The sequence below is a fragment of the Pipistrellus hanaki genome (assembly GCF_964339955.1).
Source record: "Pipistrellus hanaki genome assembly, chromosome: 18".
Classification (NCBI taxonomy): domain Eukaryota; kingdom Metazoa; phylum Chordata; class Mammalia; order Chiroptera; family Vespertilionidae; genus Pipistrellus; species Pipistrellus hanaki.
Window position 1 is genome coordinate 31,399,424 of NC_140520.1, and position 26,698 is coordinate 31,426,121.

The 26,698-nt window shown below is 41.6% G+C and overlaps 2 protein-coding genes across 8 annotated transcripts in view; both read right to left on the reverse strand.

Annotated features, from left to right (window-relative positions):
• IKBKE (inhibitor of nuclear factor kappa B kinase subunit epsilon) overlaps nt 1-26,698 on the reverse strand; it is a 251,761-nt gene that overhangs the window by 224,082 nt on the left and 981 nt on the right. The window lies entirely within an intron of this gene.
• The window catches only part of SRGAP2 (SLIT-ROBO Rho GTPase activating protein 2), a 224,934-nt gene that overhangs the window by 193,419 nt on the left and 4,817 nt on the right, over nt 1-26,698 (reverse strand). The window lies entirely within an intron of this gene.

The window sequence follows — 26,698 nt, forward strand, 5'->3', positions numbered from 1 at the left end:
CAGTAATCCTACCTATTTTCTGCATCTCTTTCATTGCTATGGAAAGCTCTCTCGGTGCATAAAGAGGAATGAAACCTTTGTGGACCTTTAAAAATCTAATTCCAATAAGAAAAGCAAGAGAAGCATTGCCTATAACCCCTACCCCTGCAAAACTGGATTTGCTCCTCTCTCTGCAGCCGTGCGTACCCTTTGACCCCATCTCTGTGCAACCACTTCAAATGTACACACTTAGGGCTTTCAACTAAGTCTTTGTTCCTAACATCATATCTTCCCACGGCACACTGGAGTCAGCCACGTGGCCTTATCACATGGGCCTTCGGGTACCCGACTTTCCTGGTAGACAAAATACAGGAAGCCCACTGTTTTCTAAGACCCTACAGTGCAAGAGGTCCCCATAGGGGGCAAGAGAAAGGCAGCCAGGTCAAGGGGTCAACACCAACGACTCACTAAGCTGAGATAGGCAGCAAACTAAAGATAGAGGCAAGGGATGGCTACCAGCTGTTGAGAGACAGACATAAGACATAAGGAAATGCAAGGCAAAACCAGTGCCTGAGGCTTAATTCTTTAAAAAAGAATTTTTTTCTAGCTGGGGCTGCCAGCTAGGAGAAACCTGAACCTCAAGCATGCAGCCTGGTGATTTTTCCCCCTTCAGCAAAGCCAGAGAAATTTGCAAAGATAACTAGAAGAAAATCAATATTGTAGGGCCCCACATTTAAGATGACCCTTTACAGAGGAGAAATCTGAGTCTGTTCTGTCCTTTCAGCTGTCCTAGGGCAGGAGAGATAGGGCTTTTTCCCTAATAGAAGGTACCAGACTTACCGAGAACAAGGAGATAATGGATATAAAAGGGCTCTATAAACTCACACAGACCAAAGCAAATGACAGGAAGGGATTATCATCGTTGCTAATAACACACAGACTGTCCCCAAATTGGGTGTTTAAATGGAAGCAATGTCACCTTGAAAACACTCTGGGTTACCTCTTGTGGCAACTTTGAGGGCTCAGTAATGGCACCATCTCCTATTTTGCTGGTCTGGGGGACAAAGCCAGCAATAAAAAGGAGCAGGCTCCCTCCCTTTCTTCCTGGAGACCACACGGCCACTCCAAGGAGCAGTGAAGGCCCAGTACTGGCCTGACACCTAGATCCTCTGTAATGTGCCAAACAATCTGGTCCAAATCCAGGACATGGGAACAGCATATTGGGAAGTGTCTCTCCTCAGAACCTAACTCAGGTGCTTAGGGAAGAGTCTATGCAAGAACTGCCCTACATAGCTATGACATTCAGAGCTTGCTCATTTTTCAGAGCTGGGATCTTCCATACCTTTGGGACTCAGTCGTCAGATACGGGATTTGAACTACTTAAGGCCTTGGGGAGCTGCAGCTAAGCAGCAAAGAGCTGGTTACTAAGGGAGAAACTGAGCAGACTGTACAGGAGTAGGGCATCCTCTAGAGCAGCAGTTGCCAATCTTTCGGACCTCACGAACCACCAGTGGTCCACAGACCACCGGTTGGTGACTACTGCTCTAGAGGCTGTCTCCTCCAGCCCCATCATCTCCACCAGCCCCTTGCTGACTATGGGGAAACCAGTTCAGACAGTGAGTCCTGTTTTTCAAGCTCTTCTGGGAAGGAGAACCAAAATTATCTTTCCATAGCCTGGAGCTGGCAAAAGAAGGGAAGCAGGAACTACAGTGTAGTAACCAACCACTAGCTTCCCATACACTCTCATAACTCATTGCCAGCCAGTGTTCTCCCCAGAAAAAATATAGCTGAAAGATGTCAAATTTGAGTGTGGGATAGTGAAAAAAGCATTGGACATCATTAGACATCAAATACTTTGGGCAAGCCCTAACCGGTTTGGCTCAATATAGAGCATCAGCCTGAAGACTGAAGGGTCCCAGGTTCAATTCCGTCAAGGGCATGTACCTTGGTTGCAGGCACATTTCCAGTAGGGGTTGTGCAGGAGGCAGCTGATTGATGTTTCTCTCTCATTGACGTTTCTAACTTTCTATTCCTCTCCCTTCCTCTCTGTAAAAAATCATTAATATATATATATATATATATATATATATATATATATATAAGAATTGATAATGTAATTAATTGAGGGAACTTTAGGGGATATAGAAATACTCAATATATTGATTATGATTGTGGTTACACAAATATGTACATTTGTCAAAATTAACTGAATTATAAGTTTTAAAATGGCTGCATTTTATAGTATATAAATTACACCTCAACAAACTAGTTTTAAAAAGAAAAAGAAAAAAATCACCCTAGCCAGTCTGGCTCAGTAGATAGAACACCGGCCTACAAACTGAAGGGTCTCTCTAGTTCAATTCTGGTCAAGGGCACATGCCCGGGTTGCATGCAGGAGGCAGCCAATCAATGATTCTCTTTCACCATTGATGTTTCTATCTCTCTAGCTGTCTCCCTTCCTCTCTGAAATCAATAAAGATACATTAAAAAATAAAAGTTTTTAAAAATCTGCATCTAATTTCTGATTCTTCCCTTATTAACTGTGTGACCTTGGACAAACCACTTAGCCTAATGCTTCACTTTTCCCTGCTATTAATCTGTTAAATGGGGTTAATAATCTCTGCCCTACTTACCTAGCAAGATTTTTAAGGTCATATGAGATCATACATGTGAACTCATTTCAAAGCACAAAATGCTAAACAAATATGAGGTAACTGTAATTATGTTTGTTCCACAACACTTGGGACCTCCCTTACTGTAATATTTCCTGATGATCTTAAGGCATGGAAGGAAATCCTATTCTATTTAATTGCTGATGGCTCAAAAATCTTTCCTCTGCAAAACCTTGACCTGAGTATTCTTTCTGCTTGCTGGGCCTATCTGCTTGGCCACCTCATCACGACGTAAACGTCACTTGCTGTGGGCATGCAGGTCCTTCTGGCTCCCACAGATAAGCACCCCAACATGGAACACAGCCACTGAGCACAGCCGCCTGACCAGAACACAGACACCACGGCAGATACCATTTTGCAACTATGGACTCTTCCCTTCCTGGGGAAATTAGTGAGTTGGCATTTTATATGTGGCACAGAGAGATCTTTCTGGCAGAGGAAAAGGAAAGAAAATACAGAATCTCCTCCTTGAAGGACAAAAGGGATCCTGAGCGGTTAGTACACACCTACTCAGCTGAAATGAGCTAAAAGGCACTGAGATGATCTCATCCAACTCCATCATTTTAAAAATTAAGAAACTAATTTTCTGAGGGCAAGCATTCAAGACTAAGCAGATTTGTTAAATAGGAGTTCTGCAGATGTTTAACCTCCTAGTCCAAGCCCATATATAACATATGGTCATTTTCCCCTAAGATTTTCTTCTTCCCTAAACTGGCACCTAGTAGACTTAGGCCCTTACCAAAACCTTACAGGAAACAATGGAATCTCTTATTAAAGTATAAACAAACAAACATAACTTTTGAGTATGGTGAGAGCTAATAGTAAAGCTAATAGTGCAAGAGATGTCCTCAGCCCATCCCCCCCACAGGGGACTTTGACAACAGCCCTACCCAGCCTCAGGCAAGTGGAGAACTAAAGCCTGAAATTCTTCCAGATAAGTTCAATGGGCGTACAAAGAAGTTCAAGTGGGTCTGCAGAGTTGTGGGTCTTATCTGCAAGCTTGCCTTATCATCCTATAGAGTTGAAGCAGCAACAACGTCCTATGGAAAGGTGTATGTAACATCTTGTAAAAACAGGCATCAGAGTTCCAAATAGACCACTGCCACTCTTCCCCGCAAATGCTCCTTTTGAATTCACATCTTTAAAATACCATCCATTCCAGTGGAAAGAAAGAACAAGTCTTGCACTGGTCCACTTTTCACCTAGTCAAAGCCACCATCATCTCTCACTTGATGACTACAAGAGTCTTGTAACCAGGACCCCTCCTTCCACTTTTTACCCGCTAATATCTATTTTCCCCACAAGAAGCAGCGTGATCCCTAAAGAAGACTCCCTGGTGTGTCACGCCCCTGCTTATTGCCCTCCAGTTGCTTCTCGTGGTATTGGGAATCAAATGCAGATCTTGACATTGTTCTCCAGGCCAATGTCTCCAAATCAGAATGGTGCGACCCTACCTGCCTATTCCACTTATTCTTCTCACACTTGACCTCTGCCTTCTGGTCACACACACTTCTCTGTTCCTCAAAAGTACATGGCTCCATCCATCTTCAGATTCTGGTACCTGCTGCTCCCTCTGCCCCCAGATCTTCCCTAAGCAGCCTCCGTCTTTCTTCTCATCAAAGGATCATCTCGGATGTCATTTCCCAGAGGCCTTCTCTGATCACACCTGGGGTAAGTAAGCTCCCCCAATCCTCTGGCAGCCACCCTTGAGCAAATCATCTCGTTTCTATTTCCTTCAGAACTTCATTACCTTAAATTACCCTATTAATTGATGCATTTACTTATTTAGTGTGTACTTCTCCCAATAAGATTACAGCTCCAAGAAAGGAGAGAGTTGCTCTATCTTGTTCATTACTCTATCTGTAGCACCAGATCACAGCTTGGTACACAGAGGACATGAAGCACTACATGTTGAGTATATGAATGAATGAATGAATGAATGAGTGAATTAGCTGTTTAAAATAAATCAAATTGCATGTCTTTAAAGACAGGGTAAGGTGCTCTGGTAGGCCCCACCAGAAACATTGCCCTGGATCACACCTGTAGTCACAAGAAATGTCAATACTGGCACACTTTAGCACTAGGGAAATACACCTATAAGAAATTGAGGTGAGATCAAGTACCTTCATCAGGCATCCTATATAATAAAAGGCTAATATGCAAATTAACCAAATGGCAGAACTGGTCGCTGTGATATGAATTGACCACCAGGGGGCAGATGCTCTACGCAGAAGCTCCCCGTGGTGGTCAGTGCACTTCCACAGGGGTAGTGCCACTCAGCCAGAAGCCGGGCTCATGGCTGGTGAGCACAGTGGTGGTGGCAGGAGCCGCTCCCGCCTCCATAGCAGTGCTAAGGATGTCCAACTGATGGGCTGAGGAACTCCTCCCCTCCCCCCACTGAATGCACAGATTTCATGCATCAGGCCTCTAGTTTCCATAATAAATCATTAGCATTCATAGACTGAGATACCTATAATACCAACTCCACCACTGATCTGAAGGAAACCTATTCATTTAAACTGACAAAAACATACTGTCATTTCCATTTCATTACAAAGCATGCCAATGTAGCAGAAACATTTTGATTGATTGAACATCTTTTTCTCAATCCAAGTAGTAATTGATCAGCTTACTAAAGTTCAATAACTCAAGTCAAAGCAGAAGTCTCTCTTTCTACCTTTCTTTCTTTACTTATGAAACATAATATACATTTTAAATACAGAAAATTACTAATATTTAAAATTCTTTTAGGAGACGCTAAACTGCGACACTCATTTTGTTTGGAATAGGGTAAGATGCAAATACATACATACATACATACACACACATACTCATGAGTGTGTGTGTGTATATATCTATCTATAAGCTGGGCAACAAGTAACTAGAATAATTCCTATGCAACTGCCTGTGGAACACTGACTCTGTGGCCTAGTAAGTGAGGTACCACTTCATCTCCATCAACACCTTCATTCCTGCCCCTACAGAGAACAAATGAGACAACAAAACTAAAAGCACTGTTGAGTCTCTGAAAGAAAGAAACTATAGAAATCCTGAGCGAAGAAAAAAATACAAGTGCAGTCTCTGAAAGGGGGAAAAAAAGAATATTGCATAAAAAGAGAGTCAAGGTGTTAATTGTTGAAGAGTCCTTCAGGTTGACGAGAGCCATACTTGATTATCCTGCAGCCCACCCAGTGATTCTTTTCAAGGATCTGCAGTGATCAGCTCTCTCACTGCCATCAGTCTATTTACTCAGTGGCCTTTTGACAGCCAAAATGCTAGGAGCTGCTCAGTGCTCAGGCGTGGTCCAGTCAAACAGGCCTGCACAGGTTTTCTACCGCACCCTGGTATCAGAAAATAAAAACGAGCAAAAGAGTTTTAATGAGTTGTTAATGATTTAAGTATTCACAGCGATAGGCTTGCAAGGTAAGACAAAAGGGACCTAAGAGCAAGTGAAACTAAATCACACCAAGAACACAGTCAACAGTGGGGAATGCAATTACACAACTGGCACAGATTTAGGAAGCTTCCAAAATAGCACTCAGACTGAAGATTCTCTGGTCCAGCCTTCTGCTTCCACTCAAGCTACCCCACTTATGCCCTTCCTACAAAAAAAAAAAAAAAAAAAAAAAAAAAAAATCAGCATAACCATTATGGCTTGTCTCAGTTTCGGTTCTTACAAGGGTATTTTTTGGATCACATGATCTCATACATTTAGAGGAAATAATGAACAACATAAACTGATGAACAAAAACAGACCCAGAGAAAGAGAAGCAGTGATCAGACTCTCACACCTCAGAGGGAAAGGAGGGGAGGGTGGGGATAAGGGGCAGAGATCAACTTGTGTGCATGCAAATGGGCCTAGCCAGTGGCCATGGGACAACAGGGGGGTGGGGACATATTTGGGGAGGGGTTTGGGATGGGAATGGAGGGATGAGGACAATTATGTGATACCATAATCAATAAAATTTAAAAAAAAAAGAAAAAAGTATTGGAGTCTTTTCTTTAGACCTTCCTGAGCAGAGTAGTCGACAGTGTTCATAGTTTTATACTACTGCTCAACAAACACTTGGCTTCTGCCTAATGTCAATGCTACTTATCAATTGCTTACTGAAGACAGGCCTACATTTGAGTTGTTTGCTGTAAAGTACAATGGTCAGCATAAAGATCATCTACTTGAAGGAAAATTGATTTTAAGCAGATTAAGAAACTTCATGCTTACAGAGTCTCACACTGGGTATATTTTTCTAAAACATCCCCAACAAAATAAGATGTTGGGAAATAGATCCCTTCGCTAGTTAAGAAGAAATGTCATCTTTTAAAAAAAGAAGAAAACACACACACACACACACACAAACACATACACAAACACACACACACACACAAACACACACACACTCTGGCTGGCTTTGCTCAGTGCTTAGAGCATCAGCCCACAGACTAAAGGGTAGCAGGTTAGATTCTGGTCAAGTGCACGTACCTCAGTTGTAGGCTGGGTCCCTGGGACTAGAGGAGGCACATGTGAGAGGCAACCAATCAGTGCGTCTCTCTCACATAGATGTTTCTCTATCTCTCCCCCTCCCTTCCACTCTCTAAAAAAAATGAGTGGGAAAAAATATCCTTGGGTGAGGATTAACAACAACACAAAAAATCCATTATAGAATCACCCTGCTAAGGAACTGATAGACACATATCATACATTTGAACATTTTTGCAAGCAGATTTTATTTTCTTTACCCAAATGTATTCACTGTTAAGAGTTTGCAATACCAAAATAGATATATAAGAAGGTCCTCCAACTTCCCATTCTCAGCTCCAAAATAAAGCAGTCAGTTTAATATTTAGTCAAGACTGATAAAGAAGAATGATTCTAGGTCATGATTAAGATGGCTTTTCAAACTACCAAAAATAGCATGTCCTAATCATCTGCTAAATGCCTGGCACTGTGGGCACTATGTTAATACCAGTGGCAGACACAAGAGATGTATAAAATACAGTACCTACCATCCACACCTAACGGTCTAGAGACAGCCCTCAATTAATTTACCAATAGACTATGTTGCATAATGAGATTATTTGTAAATTGTCGAAGTTCAAACACATTTTAACATAAAAGGCATGCCATGGTGCTTCAGTTCTCAGGCTGGTAGAACACTGGCTTAGTCCATAATGAAACTAAAATATCAAGTTTGTGCAAATGAAACATGATATAGAAAGCCGGTAACACTTCCAGATCTGGCAGTGCACGGTGCTTTGTTAGCCACAAAGAGTTTATATACATAAACTTCACCAGGGCACTGTGGCTATGTAGTATTTGGTAAAATAGGGTAATATTTTCAATGGTTGGGTAAATTGAAGCACAGAAAGCCTGGAAACTTCTTCAAAGTCCCAGAGCTACTATGTGGCGACAGGAATCTAATGTTGGCTTCTGACTCCAATCCCATTCGGTAAACTGAATCAGAAACAGATGCAGTGTGTTTTGTCTTGCTTTGTTGTTTAAGTCCGATACCTGAGAAAGGAAATTCACTTGAGGAGGTGAATGGAACTTTTCGTGATTCAAAGGAGGCTTAGGGGCACTTTTTGCAGCTTTCGTTTCACTGGGAGCTTCGAGAGGGTCTTTTCCTTCAGGTTTTTCACTAGTACTTTCCAAGTTCGTGTGCCACGATTAAAGATATGTGGGAGGAGGGAGTCTAGTTTGGGTTTTAAAAGATTTCCTTGATAACTGGATAAGCACTGGAAACGAGGAGGGAAGGAAGGAATGTAATGAAGAAGAAGAAAGTGTAAGAAAAAGACTATCCAGGATAGAGTTAACTAAGTTGCAAGCCTTAAAAGAAGGCAAAGAGGGATGGAGGCTGAGGGAAGCATTACTCTATTAAAGGGATCACGGGGAACAGTGTTGAATCAGCCCTCATCACTATACTATCAAGCCAAGGCAGCTTGGAGGAGTCGGCAGAGGCCATAACCCAGCTAATGCAGAAGTATGGGTCTCCTCCCACAGTGAGAGTCTACGGCTAAGAACTCATCTATAAAACCTGCAAGTGGCAATACAAATAATCACATCTACACCTTCCACAAAAATCCCTCTAACGAAATAAGAGTGCAGAGTTTCATTCATCCAGTAAACATTTACCGTGTGCCAAGCACCACACGTCAGAAAAAGATAAACAGGCACAGTACCTGCCTTTGAGGAGCTCACAGTTTAGCAGGTGAGAAACATACACAAATAAATAAGTGCAAAATCATGCAAATGGTATGAATGTATTTATTTAAATATGACTACAGCACTGGCATAATACACTTCAAGCATAAACAGATCCCAGTAGGTTCCCCAACGTGCTCTACTTGGCAGACTTGCTGCTTATCATAAACCCATCCATATTCAGAGGCCCACACTCATATTTAGGCCAAATCTATGTTATTAATCACATATTTGCCAGCTAAGTCACTTTACTGATGTCTACCCTGCCCAAACCACTGTTTTGTTTCTAAGGGGGAAGAATGTGTGTGTGCATAAATCTCGCCCAAATTGTGTAAGAGCCGTCTGTACGTGGGGTGGTGCAAAAGAGGTTCACCATAACATGGCATGTCATTTCAAGTATGGCCCAGAAAGCACAGGTGATTCACTTTAACAAACACCCTTGAGTCAATGTTATATAGGTCAAGTCCCATGAAAACAAGCTCCAAGGGAATGTCCACCTTCTTCTGTTGCAGCAAGTAAAATCTTAATTTATATTTGTGGGAGCTGTGTAATTTACAAAGCAGATGAACAAGCATTATATCAGTTCATCAACACAACAACCCCTACATATTTGGTCACCTTATACCTGAAGAAGCTGAGGCCAGGAGTCCTTAGGAATTTTCCCAGGGCCATGCAGTTAATGGTAAGGGTCAGAGCTGGGATTAGTCCATAAGCCTTCTGACCTCCAGTTGGGTGTTTTTTATCTTCCAAATTGCTGCTTAAAATTCCCACAACTGTGGGTAAAAAATCTTTGTTACTCATGAAGAAAGGTAAAGAAGGAGATTAGAATTCCTACAATTTCCTCGGATCCAACACATTAGATGAAAAGTAAACATTCTTCTCAAAAAAATAAAATAAAAATAAAAACACTAAAAATCCAAGCCTTTGGAAATGATAATGGAATACACTCGGTTCAAGTGCCAATATCTAAAATACATTTTCCTAGGAATAGCTTTAGCTTAATCCCTTCTCTCAACAAATCCCACATCACAATCTCCAATCAAACCCTCAATCAAGAAGCCATCTATCTCATCATCCCCAAATTATTCAAATGAAGGCGATTAGCCGCTCCTGCCTCCACGCCTCGAAACAGCACCAGCTCCAGCACCACCCAGTCATGTTTTGCTGAACTCAGCCTCTCCCACACTCCCTGGGATGTTTTAAAATAACTTGTTCCTGAGCCAGTTCTATGTTAACCAGAAGAGCTCAGGTGGGGTGTGGGGAGAGAGGCCTGACTTAACTTTTCTGTAATTCACAGACTAACCCTCGGAAGGGGCCTCCAATGGAATCTCAGAGCAGGAGACAGGCTTATCAGAGGAGAGCAGGGCAGCTCAGAGCTCAGGTTTCCCTCTCCTTGCTTAGCCATGCTCATCCCCTACAGGGCACAGGGAAAGAAAATGCTACCCATTCCCAAACACAAACCTTAAGTCTGCTTCGAGGCAGGCCATTTCTCAAATTGAAATGTAAAGAAGCTGCAAATGAGACGAGATAGTTGGCATATACAGGAGGTACCATCTATTTCCGTTGCTCTGCAACATGCCCAATTTAGAAGAAAGGCAAATGACAGATTGCATGGAAGTGGGGTTGGGGGAGGGGGAAAGGGGTGGCCCTGTGACTTGCCAGGTGAAATTCCTCCGTGAATGTACCTGCCACCTCAAATGTCCAAAATAATACTCATTCTCTCGTCGAGTTCATCTTCTCATCCTAGTAATGTCTCCTGACTACGCTGTGGTCATACACGGCACCAGGAGTAAAAGAAGCCGGCTTTGGAATCAATAGATCTATGCCTCCGTCACCACTCCACCACAGGTCACCTGTCACCCTGGATCACCTGTCTGACCACAAGTTTCTGGTTCACTCAATGGAGAATCACACTTTCCTCATTGGTGGCTTTAAGAACTGGTCACAAATAGCAACATATGTGTAGCCCGAGCCTCAGGGCCTGGAACAGACCAGTGTATTCTGGGTGGGCAGAAGCAGGCCTTCCTGCCCAGCCCAGAGCAACCAAGGAGTCTCTGAAATACGACTTCATCATGGCACTCTTCAGCTCAGACTGCCTCCATCATCCTCCACTGCCTCAGCAGGGCCAGTTTCTGGCTGACCTTCAAGATCATCAAAAACAACCCCGCCAGACCTTATGCCTCTGTCTCCAACTCCTCTGCTCCAGCCAGGGTCTACTCACGCAGCAAACATTTACTGGCTACTGACCACATGCAAACAGGGTGCTGGATGCTGGGAATGTTAAAATGAAAGGCTGCCCACCCGCAAAGAAGTCACAAATGTCTTTCTGGAAGGGAGTGTGTGTCTGGGGGAAGGGACGTGGAGTGGGGGTGAGGGTGAGGGTGAGGGTGGATAAGACCAGCATTGTTTCACAGTGTAGGAAGTGATGCAGGAGTGGTGAGCACCAAGGGGCTGTGGGAACGCCACTGAAGGAAGTGCACACACTGCCTCTGTTCTTTCTTCCTACACTCAGTTAGCCAAGGCCTACTCCGTAAGTCAAGGTCTTATTCATTCTGGCCCACACCTCTCCCATCTCTGAATTCCTCAAGTTCTTATCAACACTACTCATTTTCAGCTATCCTCTGGCTGATGTCATTTCTCGTACTGCTGTGGGTGAAGTTTGTTTTTATTGCTTTTTGTATACGTTGGCTGTTTTTCTCCACTGGTTTACATGACCAGAAGATGCAGACTAGACTGAAGACAGCTCTAAATATTTTATGGAATCTACATAATTACCCATGACATAGGTGATATATTTGAAACCACTGGCAATCACAAATTTATTAACTTTGACAAACATACTCCCTACTCACTGCTAGCTCCTAACTTTGGTATGGCTTACCCTTTGTGTCCAATCCAAGACTAGAAATAAAATTCCTGGCTATCTCTGAAAACCTTCCTAAAATTTTTTTTAAAATCTATTATTTTTAAACCTTTAAAAACTTTTAAGTGGCCAAAACCGGTTTGGCTCAGTGGATAGAGTGCTGGCTTGCAGACTGAAAGGTCCCAGGTTCGATTCTGGTCAAGGGCATGTACCCCAGTGAAGGATGTGCAGGAGGCAGCTGATCAATGATTCTCTCTCATTGATGTTTCTAATTCTCTATCACCCTCTCTTCCTCTCTGTAAAAAATTCAATAAAATATATTTAAAAATAAATAAATAAAATAAAATAAAAACTTTTAAGTGTAAGTTCTTCAAATAATATCTTAGATGGACAGCCAGTATGGTAAACATAAAAGGAGAGCTGTTCTAGTTGGAGCTGTGGTGACAGCCTAATGCTGCCTACCTCATGAGGGGAACATTCACCTCCTCCCCAGTGACCCCTGACACACATCCCAGGGGTCATCGCTGCAGCATGTTGGAGAGGTCATCTTGTCCACAAACATCTGGAAACTGGATATACATACAAATGTGACAGTACAAATCAATGGGTTGGGGAAAGCAGTTGGGCCCTCTCAATAACTGGGACTACAACAAATGGTTAGTCATACAGAATATAAAATAAATCTAAATTCCCTACCTCATACCATTTACAAAAATAAATTCCTCATTTATTAAGGCAGATATGTGAGAATCAAAACGTTGAAACCTTTAGAAGAAAATTATAGGAGAATATCCTTATGATTTCAGGACAGAAAAAGTTATCGTGTGTGTGTGTGTGTGTGTGTGTGTGTTTAAATAAATACAAACAATAAAGGAAAAGCTAGAAAAACTTAATATATTAAAATTTAAAATAATATATATATATATATATATATATATATATATATATATATCAAAGGATCCAATAAAAAGTAAAAAGATAAGCCAATTCTGGAAGAAAGTATTTACAACCAATACTATCAATAAAGAATTAATAGCCAGAATATATAAAAAACACCTACACACCAATAATAATAATTTTAAAAGGACAACCTAAAAGAGCTATCTACAGATTGCAATTGTCGATGATAGCTCATATTCTCCCAGAGATTAAAGGACAGAACACAGTGAAATGGAGTCTCTCCAGGAGCTCTCCGCCCACTGCCCCACCTTCTTGTAGTTCCCCCCGCCCCCTCCCCACAGCTTGCTGCCATGCCCCCTCCTGTAGCTCTCTGTGCCCCTCTTGTAGTTTGCTGCCCCACCCTCCTGGTGATCCATGATCTGGCTGTTATTCAGTTGTTACAATTCATGGCATAACGACCATTTGCATACTACATCTTTATTATATAGGATTATCATTTATAACATTTGTTGCCATATATATAATCTCAGTCTGTTTATAAAAACAACCCTGGATGTAGGCTGAAGATATTACTTCTTAGTGAGAAGCAAAACCTAGATTTTTCAACCTCTAATCCACAATCTTTCCATTAAAACAAAATTGAACTCCACTCCCTTGCTCACACAAAAATCTGTACATGAATGTTCATAGCAGCTCTGTCCGTAATAGCCAAAAACTGAAAACAACCCAGTTGTTCTTCAATGGACAAATGGTTAACAAATTGTGTACATCCATGAAATGAAATACTATTCACAACAAAAAGGAACAAACTAGTAAAACACACAACCTAAATGAATCTCCGGAGAATTATACTGAGTGGGGGGAGGGGCCTGAAATCACCCTGCCCAGTTGTAGTGCCATTCTGAGATTAAATGAGATAAAACATGGAAAGGCACTTCACAGATTGCCAAGTGCTCTATAAATACTAGGGGACAATCACCATGTTCCTCCACAACCAGCCTCACTAACATTGTCAGATTATGCTCTCATGTATTGGGACTTGAACACCCCTCTGCTGTGCTCCTACCACTGTACTTGTGTGATCTGTCCATCCCTTTAACTAGACTGTTATTTAGCTCTATTTGCCCACAACTTAGCACCTCAGCAAGCACATAGAAGTGCTAAATAAATGGGCACCAGGTTGAAATTAGCTCATCATTTTCTTTTTCAATACAAAGTGTCCCAACACTGGTGAAAGCAAGGAAGGGAGTGAACTGGAATATCCCATCAGCCATGATGAGCCCATACCTTGAAAGTTTTATCAACTACCAACTCCTTCCTGAGCCACTGAGAACCCAAGTGAAGCAAAGGCCTATACAGAGGGTAGGGCAACAACAACAAAAACATGAGTTCAATTCATCAAGCCTCCTTTTTTTTAACCTATTTCAAGCTCTGCAAATGAAGGAATTGACCATTTACAGTTTGGGTCAGTGGGAAAGATGTGAAGGTATGCTCTTCTGGAAAGGATTTTAAAGGGTAGCTGACAGCCCTTTTCCTGAAATAATTAGACTGAAGAATTACGGAGGGGATAGGGAAGGGGCAGAAGAATGTCTTAACAGATCTGTCAGGATATCTCTCTGAGACTTCACCCTCTGCCCGGACAAACATTTGGCTCCTGAGTTAGGGAGGGGGTTCCCACGCCCTGAAAACAATGCTAGCTCCTCACTCCTCCTCCAAATAGTTTTCCAGTATTAAAAAAAAACCAACAACCCACAAGCGGGTGCTTTTCTGAGCCTAATGTTATCGGATAATTTTTCAAATTCTTACTCAATTACATATAACTCTCTTATCTGCAGTCTCCACAGGCCAAATAGCCCTGCTTTCACATTATGCCCACTGAGCCTGCTGAGCACAAGTATTCCTCCCAAGTAATTCCAACTCTCATAAACATGAGATCATCTTACATGAAGCTCTGTAGAAGTGTGCCTTTTCTTCTAGGAGGAGTAAGATTTGAAGGCAACAGGTTAAAAACTGGGGAGGTTTCTGTTTTTGCCTTAGATAATGATTAACTCTTTTTTGAAGCTGAATCCAGAAGAGCTGGCATTTCTGGACTGGCAGTCCTGCACCCTGGCCAAAAGAGCAAAAGAAAGCTCACACACACACTGACTCTTAGAAGAAAAAACTGGCACAAATCAGTTTCAAGCTTTTGCAGTGGGTGCACTACCTTAGTTTGAAGGAGTACTGGGTATTTTTAAAATCATGTTGTTACTGGCTTTAAAAGTCTCTAGATCAAGAACCTCACCAATCAAAGCAACAGATACCATCTACCCAAAATGTTTCGATGTTTCGTTTCAAGTTGCTGACAGCAAAGAGTTGAGATAACTTACATCACCACAAATCACTGAATAAATAAGAGAGATCAAGAGATAAAGCACAATTGACTCCAAGGAAGTCTAATACACAAAGCCTACTAATGTCATTTAAAGATGAAACCATAAACCAAGAGTAAGAAAAATGAGTAGGAAGAACCTTCTATATCTCTTCTCTAACTTCTATCCTTCCCTCAAGACAATAATCTACATGTAAAAAGATGGAAGGAGCCAGGCCAGAGTGGGTCAATGGTTGAGTATTGACCTATGAACCAGGAGATCATGGTCAGGGTACATGCCAGGGTTGCGGGGCTCCATCCCCAGTGGGGGAGGTGTAGGAGACAGCCAATCAATGCTTCTCTCTTATCATTGACTTGAGGCCTGGTGCACGAAATTCATACACTGGGGTGGGAGGGAGGTCCCCTCAGCCCATCCTGCGCCCTCTCACAGTCCAGGAGCACTTGGGGGCAGTCAAACATCCTTAGCACTGCTATGGAGGCAGGAGAGGCTCCTGCCACCACCGCTGTGCTCACCAGCCATGAGCCCAGCTTCTGGCTGAGCGGCACTCCCCTTATGGTCAGTGTACGTCATAGCAACTGGTTGCTCTGCTATTTGGTCGATTTGCATATTAGCCTTTTTTATATAGGATGTTTCTATCTCTTTCTCCTTTACCCTTCAAATCTGAAATCAATAAAATTGTCCAATATTACATAGTTTGTCTTCCATTACCCTACAGCCCTCCCTCCTTATGAATATTTTTTAAATGCTGTAATGATAAAAATATAAGTTGTCATTATTATTAATAGTTCTCATTATAAATCAATAGACAGTTATTTAGACTACTTATTAGGTGACAAAAACAACAACAAACAAAAACGTGAAAACATTTCAATTCTGGATTACAGCATACCACATCACAATCCACAAAGAAACCCCTGAGTTGACCAAGGGCCTAACATGAAGAGGACTAGAAGAGGCAAGAGGCCATTCTGCATCCTGGGACAGCCTGAAGTCATTTCCCTCGCACACAGATGTCTAGATGAATCCTACTCATGTTCCACATCCATACCACATCCCCCCCCCCCCATTTGTCCCAGCCCAGATGTCAGAGATTAAAAGCCTCCTACTTCCTATTTCTTTCATTTTAATTAAAGACAATCACCCAACTTCCTTTTTCTTTTGAATTCAAGTACAGCACACAACAACATAAATGTCTATAGCACCAAGCATTACATAAACTTCATCTCACACCAGTAACAGCTGGGAATTTTCTCAGTCTGTAGGTCTCAAGGCTTACTGGAAGTCCAAAGGAAAACACACACACACACACTAGAGGCCTGGTGCACAAAATTCATGCATGAGGCAGGGGGAGGGGGACGGTCCCTCAGCCCAGCCTGCATCCTCTCCAATCCAGGTCCCCTCAGAGGATGTCCAATCTGGGACTTGTGGCTCCTAATGGCTCACCTGTCTGCCTTATCATCCACCCTGCTGGCTTGGTCGCCCCTAACTGCCCTCCCCTGCCGACCTGATCCCCCTAACTGCTCTCCCCTGCCAGCCTGATCGCCCTTAACTGCCTCTGCCTCGGCCCCTGCCACCATGACTTTGTCCAGAAGGATGTCTGGAAAATGTCCAGTCTAATTAGCATATGACCCTTTTATTAGTATAGATGTCCTGATTAAAGCACTGATTGTACCTAGTAATAGAGTCACAAATCCACCTCTAGGCCCATCAAGTAACTATCCCTCCCCTTGAATTTTCTTTTTTCTTTCCTCCCCTTAAATTTTCTAACTGTGAGGCACCTCTTCCTATGAGACAGTGACACCTAACCAAATATCACTTCAACTGCTCTCCAGGCCAGCTGCCAATCTGCCATCACCTGGGGTTACCCTCCAGAAGTGTGCAGCAGCCACACAGACATGGCAAGCCCTGAGATGCGGAGAGTGTCCTTGGGAGAATATAACAGGTTTTGTACTTACAAGTATGCATGCTCAATAAGGGAAAATCTGTCATCAATATGGGTGAAACTGTCATCTTCAATAACTTCAATAAGCAAGAATCATAAACCACTTGGAAATGTTCTGATTAACTCCTAACTTCCTAGATGAGAAAACCAAGCCATAGGCAGGTCAGGTAGGTGTGTACTGGGAAGACATTTAGAATACTGCATTCACTACTTTATGCATCAAGATAATAGGAAATGAAACCAATTAAATGTATAGAGTATTTTATAGTCTCGAAGGCCTTTCAAATTCTTCTTTTACAGCAGTATTAAGTCAGCGTGGGTTCATACTCTGCCTTAATCACAAGCTGTGTGTTTTGGAGTAACTTATTTAACCTTCCTGTGCCTCACTTGTAAAATGATAGTAATAATAGTAGCAACCTAATAAGGTTGTTGGGAGATTCATGAGTTAATATACGTCATCCTTAAAGCAGAGCTTAGACATAAAAACTAGCCATCGTCATCATCCTTATTAGCCAGGACTAAGCATTGTTGTCCCCATTCACAGTGGGTTCTCAGAGTCCATTGTTACCTCCCAAATCACAGTTGTAAATGGCAAAGCCAAGTTAGAACCCAAGCTTTCTGCCTCCAAATCCGCATTCTCTCCTGTGGATCCATTTTGTCTATATAGAACCCTGGAGTTCAATTTTCCATGACCCAAATTAATATTGCTCCAAAATAGGTACCTCGGTCAAGAACCCTCCCTAATAAACAGCTTACTCATCTGACAAGATCTGGCCCAATACCCCAACAATAATAAATATACGCATACTTACACACACACAAGAAAAAAGACTACTGGGAAAAGGGAACGAGATCTCAAGGGGTTTTAATATTTGAAGAAATTGTTGGCAACTATTCAGAAACAGGATGTATTTCTTAAAGCTCCTGGCTTGTCGTGTCTTGGCCAGCTCATGCTCTTGGGTCCCTTTGTTTTCTGCGCTTTGTCTTCCTGTGGAGCCCTGGCCACCCAGCCACCACGGCTGGCTGGCCGGTGAGGACAGCTTCTCCAGGGAGAAGCACTCAGACCCTGCCCTCCATGCTGTGTGTGATTCAAAATGCAGAATCTGGGTTCAGACAGCAAAGACAACATCCCAACTTTTCACAATGCCACTCAGGTCCCCTGCCCACATGTTAATGCATGTGTAAAAGAAACGGTTAAAAAAAAAAAAAAATAGACTCTCCCATCTCTCTAACAGGTGGCATCCTAAAATACCGACAGGGGTTCATTTTCCAGCTACTTTTCCTTCCTCACAAACACACTCATTCACAATCTTAAATAAAGTCAAGGCTACTTAATATGACATGACTTGAAAAACCAGGAGGGAGACTTTTCCTGTTTGTCGCTTTGAACCTTTCCTCCCATTTACCATAGAGCACGCAGCTGCTTCTATCTAACTAGGCAATAGCGCTCTCCAAACCCAGCTTCGAATAAGTGTCAGTCCAGTTCCTTTTCCACGTCAACTCTGTTTTAACTCCTGGGCAAAACAGACCTAAACTCTCTCAACTTTTAGACTTTGAATATCTGTTTAAAATGACACATAAATCCTGGACAAGTGTAGAATGTGTTTTTCAATTACAGGAAACCTTTTGTTTTAAACTCTTTGGAATTTTAGAAACTCTTTGGTTTCCAAGGAGAGAGACATGACTGAAGAAATTTGATCAACTCAGTTATAATTTTAAGGCAAGGATTCTAAACAGGGCTGTGGGGTAGTAAATAAAGAAAAACATCCCCCACTGCGGAGCCTCCATGCTAGTATATAGTTTGTACCTGTCCTTTTTTAATATATATATATTAAACATATATATATATATATATATATGTTTGTTTTTTGATTGATTTCAGAGAGGGAGAGAGATAGAAACATCAGTGATGAGAGAGAATCATTGATTGGTTGCCTCCTGCATGCCCCCTCCAGCCATGTGTCCTTGATTAGAATAGAATCCGGGACCCTTCAGTCCACTGAGCCAAACCAGCTAGAGCTGTTCCTACCCTTGTGCCGTGACAATATTCACAATGTTTGATCTGCTTTGAATTTCAAATAACATTAACATTAGGAGAAGGTCTTTCACTGGAGTAGGGGGAGAAATGCAGAAACATGGCATTATGGCACTGTCACATTCAACCTCAACTCAAAAAGCATTTACATCTTGACCTGCGTGGCGAAATGGTTGAGCATCAAACTATGAACCAGGAGGTCGTGGTTCCATTCACTTTAATAGCCGATAACTCACTTAATTTTTACTCCTTTTCAGGTGTAACTGATTTGAAATAACAGAGTGATACAATAATATAAGTAAACATAAGGACACTGCTGAGATGCTGAGGGGTATGTGGATTAACCATGTAAGCAAGGGGGAGATGCTGAGAAATCCTGCTTGGAATCCCACATAGGGTCACTGTGTGGAGAGCTAGGGTAAGCAGGAAGACTTTATGGAGCTGGGTGATAGCATCTATGCTGGATTTTAAAGGATGAATAAGTGTTTTCCAGGTTAAAGGAAAAGGACCCATTCCAAGAAAGGACACAGCATGAAAAAGAAGGAAGTATGAAACAACATAATATGGTAAGGAAATTAGGTATTATACAATGTGAGCAAAGTAAGTAGGAAGTGATGGATGTAAACAGCTGTGATCTTAACAGAATAGTAAGTTTGTTTCTTTACAAAAAAAAAAAATCACTTTTGTGCTTCTATGTAAATATGTTGTCAAGATCAAATTAAGAAACTATTTTTAAAAGTATTATTTGTAGTAGTGTAGGTCATTCATTTACACATGCATCATTAGAGCTAATATACAGGGTGTCCAAAACATGTATACACACTTTACAGCTGATAGCTCAATTGATATTTCTTTCTTTTCAGCTACACCTGGGGTCAGCAAACTGCGGCTCTTTGGCCCCTTGAGTGTGGCTCTTCCACAAAATACCATGGCCTGGGCAAGTCTATTTTGAAGAAGTGGCATTAGAAGTAGTTGAAATTTTAAAAATTTGCCTCTCAAAAAAAATTTCAATCGTTGAACTGTTGATATTTGGCTCTGTTGACTAATGAATTTGCAGACCACTGAGCTAGATTAAGCTTTGAACAAAGGAAATTCATCCTGAAATGCTAATGAAAGTTTGAAAACGCAGTTGAAGTAGAAACACTGCCTATATAATTAGTCAATGTACAATATATCCACATGTGTCAAACACAAGGCCCGCGGGCCAAATCCAGCCCGCCAGGCCTTGCAATGTGGCCGGCACCGCGCTGTCATCACTGCACTCCGCTGTCAGTTTATGACATTGTCAGTTTATGACTGTTCAGTAAACCATTCGGCTGGCGATTTAGGCTGGATTTTAGATTTTGGCCCCTTCTCTGATTGAGTTCGACACCCCTAGTATATACTGATACACACCCTGTGTCCCCCCAAAAATGTGTACACACTTTAATAGCTTAAACTTACTTAAATTTCACTCCTTTTCAGGCTTACCTGATTTGAAATAACAGGGGAAGCCAGACTAAGCTTTGAACAAAGAAAATTTATCCACTAGACATTTTTATGGGGATACATAAAAGATAAAATTTACAATACAAAACCAGCAACAATTGATGGGGGCACACAAATACCAAATGAAATGATTCTTGATGTTTGCAATTCCATTGCCTCGAGTTATCTGCATTTCCTGGACCAGAACAGCCATCATTTTGAAAGCAGGCATTGACAAAAAAAAAAAGTATTCATTTCTGTAGATTCTTTTAAATTTTGAAAATGAACTGGATGTTGCCTTATCCAGTTTGGCTCAGTGGATAGTGTCGGCCTGTAGACCAAAGGGTCCCAGATTCAATTCTGATTAAGGGCATGTACCTTGGTTGCAGGCTCCTCCCAGCCCGGGCACTGGTCGGGGTGCATGCAGGAGGCAGCCAATCCATGTGTTTCTCTCATATTGATGTTTCTCTCTGTCTTTCCCTCTCTCTTCCACTATCTCTAAGAGATCAATGGAAAAATATCCTTGGGGAAAGAAAGAAAGGAAGGAAGGAAGGAAGGAAGGAAGGAAGGAAGGAAGGAAGGAAGGAAGGAAGGAAAATGAATTGTATGTTAATAAACATTGGCTTTATAATCATTCCAAGTGTGTATACATTTTCTTGGGACACCCAATGCATTTACTAAGAGTCACCATTTAGGCTACAATACTGTTATAGACATGTTTCCTATCTGAAGAAACTCCCATAACAAGAACTACTTACTTACCATTTAATATTTGCCACACACCAAACTAGCATTTTATACATGTTTGCAATAAACCAGCAAAGTAGATCTTGTTTATGTCACAGAAGAGGAAGCCTGGAAGAAAATTTAAGTGACTTGACCCAGGCCATAGGGAAAGAAGGTCATGTTGACAAGACTCAACTGAGGGCTGGTTCCAAAGCCTATGTTCTTTGCACAACCTCAAAACATTCCTACCAGAAGTGCAGGAGAAAAGAGAAGACTGAAAGGCATTTAAAATAGAAGGCAATACAAGATCAATGTCATAGTGCTGTGTGAGTGAACCTGAGAAGAAGGGTCATTTCTGGTCAGAGTGACCAAGAAAGACAACCAAGAAAAGTTGGTTTTACTGGAAGGGTGAGATTTCAGTAGGTGGAGATGTGGGGCTGAGCAGGGAGATAGAGATTGTCCACAAACAGCACTTAGAACTCTGGTGACAGGACGTTCTCATTCTTGTTCTATCACTCACCAACTGCAGCCCTAGGGCAAGTCACTGAAATCTCCTTCAGCTCACTTTCTTCATCAGCAAAATGGGGTAATAGCAATAATTCCTCCTGGAGTTGGTATAAGGATTAGGAAATAAACTATATAGAGAACTTAGTAGCATGCCTAGTACATGGTAAACCACAAACAAACAGCAAAATGTCACCTAATAATAGTACATGCAGTGAATGAATGGCAAATAGTTGAGATAGGCCTCCAATCCTCCTAAAATGAGATATATGGTTAAAATGATAGAATTGAGGCTAAGATTGAGAATCTAGTTAATGTTCACCTGAAGTTGGTCTCTATTCAGCAGGCAATATGGGATCAATCATTAGAGGAAAGAAGCCATATTCTTAACATCCGGGAATCTCCCAAAGGAGCCCCTCCAGGCCCTCCCCTTGGGAACCTGGCTCAGCTATAACCCCTTTGGAAGAGGCATGAGGCCCTAGGACCTGGTTCAAGCCATCTACAGAAAAACAGATACTGTCACTCACCAACTCCTAACATGTACAAGATTTTTTTCTTTCTACCCCTATGCTATGCTCTCCCTCCTAAACACATAAGTAATGGCTACAACATAATTATGAACCAAGCTTCCCTGGGAAACTGTCTATGCACAAAGGTTAAATAAAGTTTCCAGGAACCAACATGGGTAGCATGGATCATTATTTACTTTTTAAAACTTGGTAAAACCTGGCTTTTACTTGTTTTTAAACTAATGTAATTTCTATAATAAGGTTATTATATTATATATCAATGCATTATAATAAAGAAAATTTTGGTGGTGATGGTTACGTTCACTTATCTTGATTATGATGATTGCATGTCAAAATTTATCAAATGTATTTCTTAAACATGTGCTGTTTCCTGACTGGTGTTGGTTAGTGGTTAAAGCAGCAGCCTACGCAGAAGGGTCATGGTTCAATTCCCAGTCAAGGGTCAAGGGCATGTACTGGGGTTGCAGGTTCTATCTCAGGGACCGAGGCAGGGGGGTGGCAACTAATTGACGTATCTCTCTCAAATTGACGTTTCTCCCCCCACCAACTGTCTCTAAAAATAAAACAATGGAAAAAATATCCTCTGGTAAGGATTAACAACAAAAAAAAAAAGTGCTGTTTTGCTATTTATTATGTCAGTTAAACCTCAATAAGGCTTTTAAATAAAAGTTTAGTAATTCATGAATTGTTAACAAAATAAAATAGTTATTAATACATAATGCCCATATTATAAACATAAATACATATTAATAAAATAAAAATATGAATGCATATATTCAATCTTAGCTCTAAAAATTTATGACAGATGATTAAATAAAAATGCATATGAAAGCTGATAAAAACTTTAATGTGGAAGACATTTTTTAAAAAAAAATAGAGATATATCCACATTCACAGCAGTATTATTTGCAATTGCCAAAAGGTGGAAGCAACCCAAATGTCTACTGATGAATGAATACAAAAAATGTAGTTTTGACAAATGCTACAGGGATGAACCTTGAAGACATTACAGTAAGTGAAATTAGCCAATCACAAAAGTACAAATACTATATCCCTCTACTTACAGGATGTATCTAAAGTAGTCAAAGAGAGACTGAGGGATGAGATGGGGGAGCAGGGGAGATTGTTTAATGGATACAGAGTTTCAACTTCACAAGATGAAAAGAGTTCTCTGGGTAGATGGTAGTGATGGCTGCACAATATGAATGTCCTAAATGTCACTGAACTAACTGTACACTTAAGAATAGTTAAGATGGTAAATTTAATGTGATGTGTATTTTACAATTAAAGAAATGAGAGTTCCTACACATTATTGTAAAAATCAGTAAAGGTGTTATTTTTGTCTTTTAAAAAAATCTTTTTAAGCCGTCTTATTATTTACACTTAAACAACTTCTGAGGTAACTTTCCCAGGTGCCCCAACAGGCCCATTCAATAGCTGACACCAGGTTAAAACTTTCACTTGGATTTCATTAAGAGTAGAAATCTACATATTGACTTTTTCCCTGTGACAAGACATAATATTTTCCTAATGAAGCCCTTAGGACGCATTTTCCCATGAAGAAAACCTGTCTTCTATAAAGAGAACCTACAGGTGCCACTGACAGCCCACGTGTAATTGGAGCAAACTGGGGGAGTTTACGAGTCAGGGGCTGGGCACCTACTGATTTTTAGAAGGTGTGGACCTGACCTCTCAGGGCCGGATCGGACTCTGCGAACTTCACAGCAGAGAAACGATCGGGGCTTGTCCAGGCTTTCCACCTGTGTGGTGAGTGTCAATGTGGCCATCACTAACCACCTGACAGGCTTCTCCAGAAGAAATTTCAGTCCTCACTTCCCAAGAGAATGCCTGAAATTAGAAAAGCTGAGGACTCCTCGGAACACCGTTTCTCATTGTTGCTACTTTGTACAGCATCCAGCATCCCCAGCTCCTTGCCCAACCACCTTCCTCCAGGGTCCTTCAACTCTGAGACACAGAATACTTGAATTTTCTTCCAGGAATTCACCTGACTGTAGACTCCTATTTTCCCTGAGCAAGGGAAGAGGAGCCTTCAATCAGCTCCTAGGAAGATGACAGCATCTGCTTGGGGATTCCAATGAGATGTTTTACTGTAGCTTTTCACAAACTGATTATAGTTAAAGCTCCCTTGGGGAGTGGGGGCTGGAAGGGAAGCAGCTTCAGAAAAGACCTTCATTGACATGAGTCAAGAACCGCTCAGACCTCCCAAGGGAACAAGTTGTTTAAATACCAGCAATCCACATTCCCAAATGGATGTGCACACACAATACATCTAGTTTTAAATTTCACCCCCTGCTCCGAAAGGGTCCCGAAAGAGTTAAATTGTTCCAGGCAAAGGCCTGAGGCTTTTCTATCAAAATGCTCCAGATGGAAATTACAAAATTTCACTGCTCAGCTCCATGGTGCGGTGCACACTCACTGTTCTTCTAAGACATTAAAAAAAAAAAAGAAAAAGAGAGAGAGAGACAAGACCCCTAATGTTCTGCAGAGAGAGAATTTGACTGCTCAGCACAGTGCCACTCTGTTTCAGATTATTTCTCCTGGAATATTTGCATGAACTGTCAATCTCAAGCCTTTTTGGGGACTGGAAAAACTCAAGGTGTGGAGGGGGTAAAGGAAAAGGGGTCTTGGACAATAAAACCAGGACAATGACTGGACTGTATGCAGTGATATGAACCCACACAAAAACCACCCAGATGACTGCCTCTGGAACTATGCACCTTACCCCCTTCCACGGCTCCAATCCCAAAGAGGCTAAAAGGCTAGAGGCCAAAAGGCCATGAATTTGATCAGGGTTGTCAAGAATTTCCAGAGATTAATGTACGTGAAAGAGCTTTGCAAACTGGAAAGAACCATGTAAAAGCACCAAGAATATTATTGCTCTCAAGTCAGACATTGAGAGGCATGAACTTTCAAAGGAATCTGAACACCCACAAACGAGAAACAATGATGGTTTTTAAGAAGGCGGCTACAAGGCAGACTGACTGAGAAGGCAAGCCCCTCATAAAAGCAGATGGGATAGCGTTAGGCCTGCAGCCTCGGAAGTCCGTTAGGATACATGCAAGCAAGTGGTTTGAAGGGAGGCAAAAATCATGATAGACTGGGTCCCAAAAGTCCATTTAGAGTTCACTTGCCTCAAACCGTTCTGATTGAAAAGCAGGACCCAGGACTGTGGTCAAATGCATAGACGCCAACAGCAGCCAACAATTAGACAGTGTGCGTCTTTGTTTTATGGGTCTAGAACAGCGATTTTTCAACCGGTGTGCCGCAGCACTCTGGTGTGTCACAAGAATTTTTAAAGCAAGCAATACCATTTAGTCAGGGGCTCTGACTTCTTTTCCCTTCGATTGTCAGATTAAAAACTAACAACAGCCAACAGAATAATAGCCATCTGGTGTGCATGAATGGAAATTATACTTTTTTATTTTGTCAGATTGGCAAAAGAATATGTTTTTGGTGTGCCACAGAGTTTTAGTAATTAGTGATGTGTGCCAGGAGATGAAAAAAAGTTGGAAATGGCTGGTCTAGAGGGTTTTAAGTAACTGGCCCAAGAAACATTTCGCTACTATGGGAGAAATTCACAAGAACTCGAATTTCATTCCTAGACTTGTTTCCTATCCTCTAACTGCAGGCCCTTTGGGAATGCATAGGCAAACAGGTCAACAAGAGGAAAGGTTAGCTAACAGAAAGCAGACTGTGCTATTACTAAGTACTTACTTACAAGTGCCAGATACTGTGCTAGATGAGTTACACATACTATCTCACTGAATCCTAACAACTACCTTAGCAAATGCACATTATTTCCCAAACTAGGAAACTGAGGCTCAGACAAGTCATGCAACTGGCCCAAGGTGCGATCGAGGCGAGTGGCAGAACTGAGATTTAACCTGGATCTCTTAGACTCAAACACTTGGGACCTTAACCACCACACCAAAACAGCAGTTTTCTTTATTGTGTTGGCATCTAGAAGTCAGACTGGCAGCACTATGAGTCCCAGGAAAGTATTATTTTGATAAGGGCTTCTAGCTAATAGGGGAGAAGAGCTAATCCAGAACGTTCTTTGTCTCCAAGATCGAAGCTCTTCCATGGAGACCAAGGGCTCTAGAATATAAGCTCCAAATGGGAGGAGCTTTTGGCTTGTTGACTGCTACATCGCCGCTCCCAGATCACATGGAAGGCACTCAATAAATAGGTGATGAATAAAGGAATGGAGTCAATCTGCTGGGTGACCTTGGGAGTGGGGGAGCTTGTTATCCTTGCTAAACCTGTTTCTTCCTGCAACAAATAGAGAATGAAATAATATCTACCTCCAGAGTTGATAGGAGAATTAAATGAGACAATTCTTATAAAGCAGGCTGGAACATAATGAGCACCCAAAATGTAATCTATTATTATCATATCACTACTAGTATTCATTGACAAATTTTGACTTCCTAAGATTCCCTCCCCTACTGTGGTCAGATAATGTTTCATAGTCAATATGAATATAATAAAATA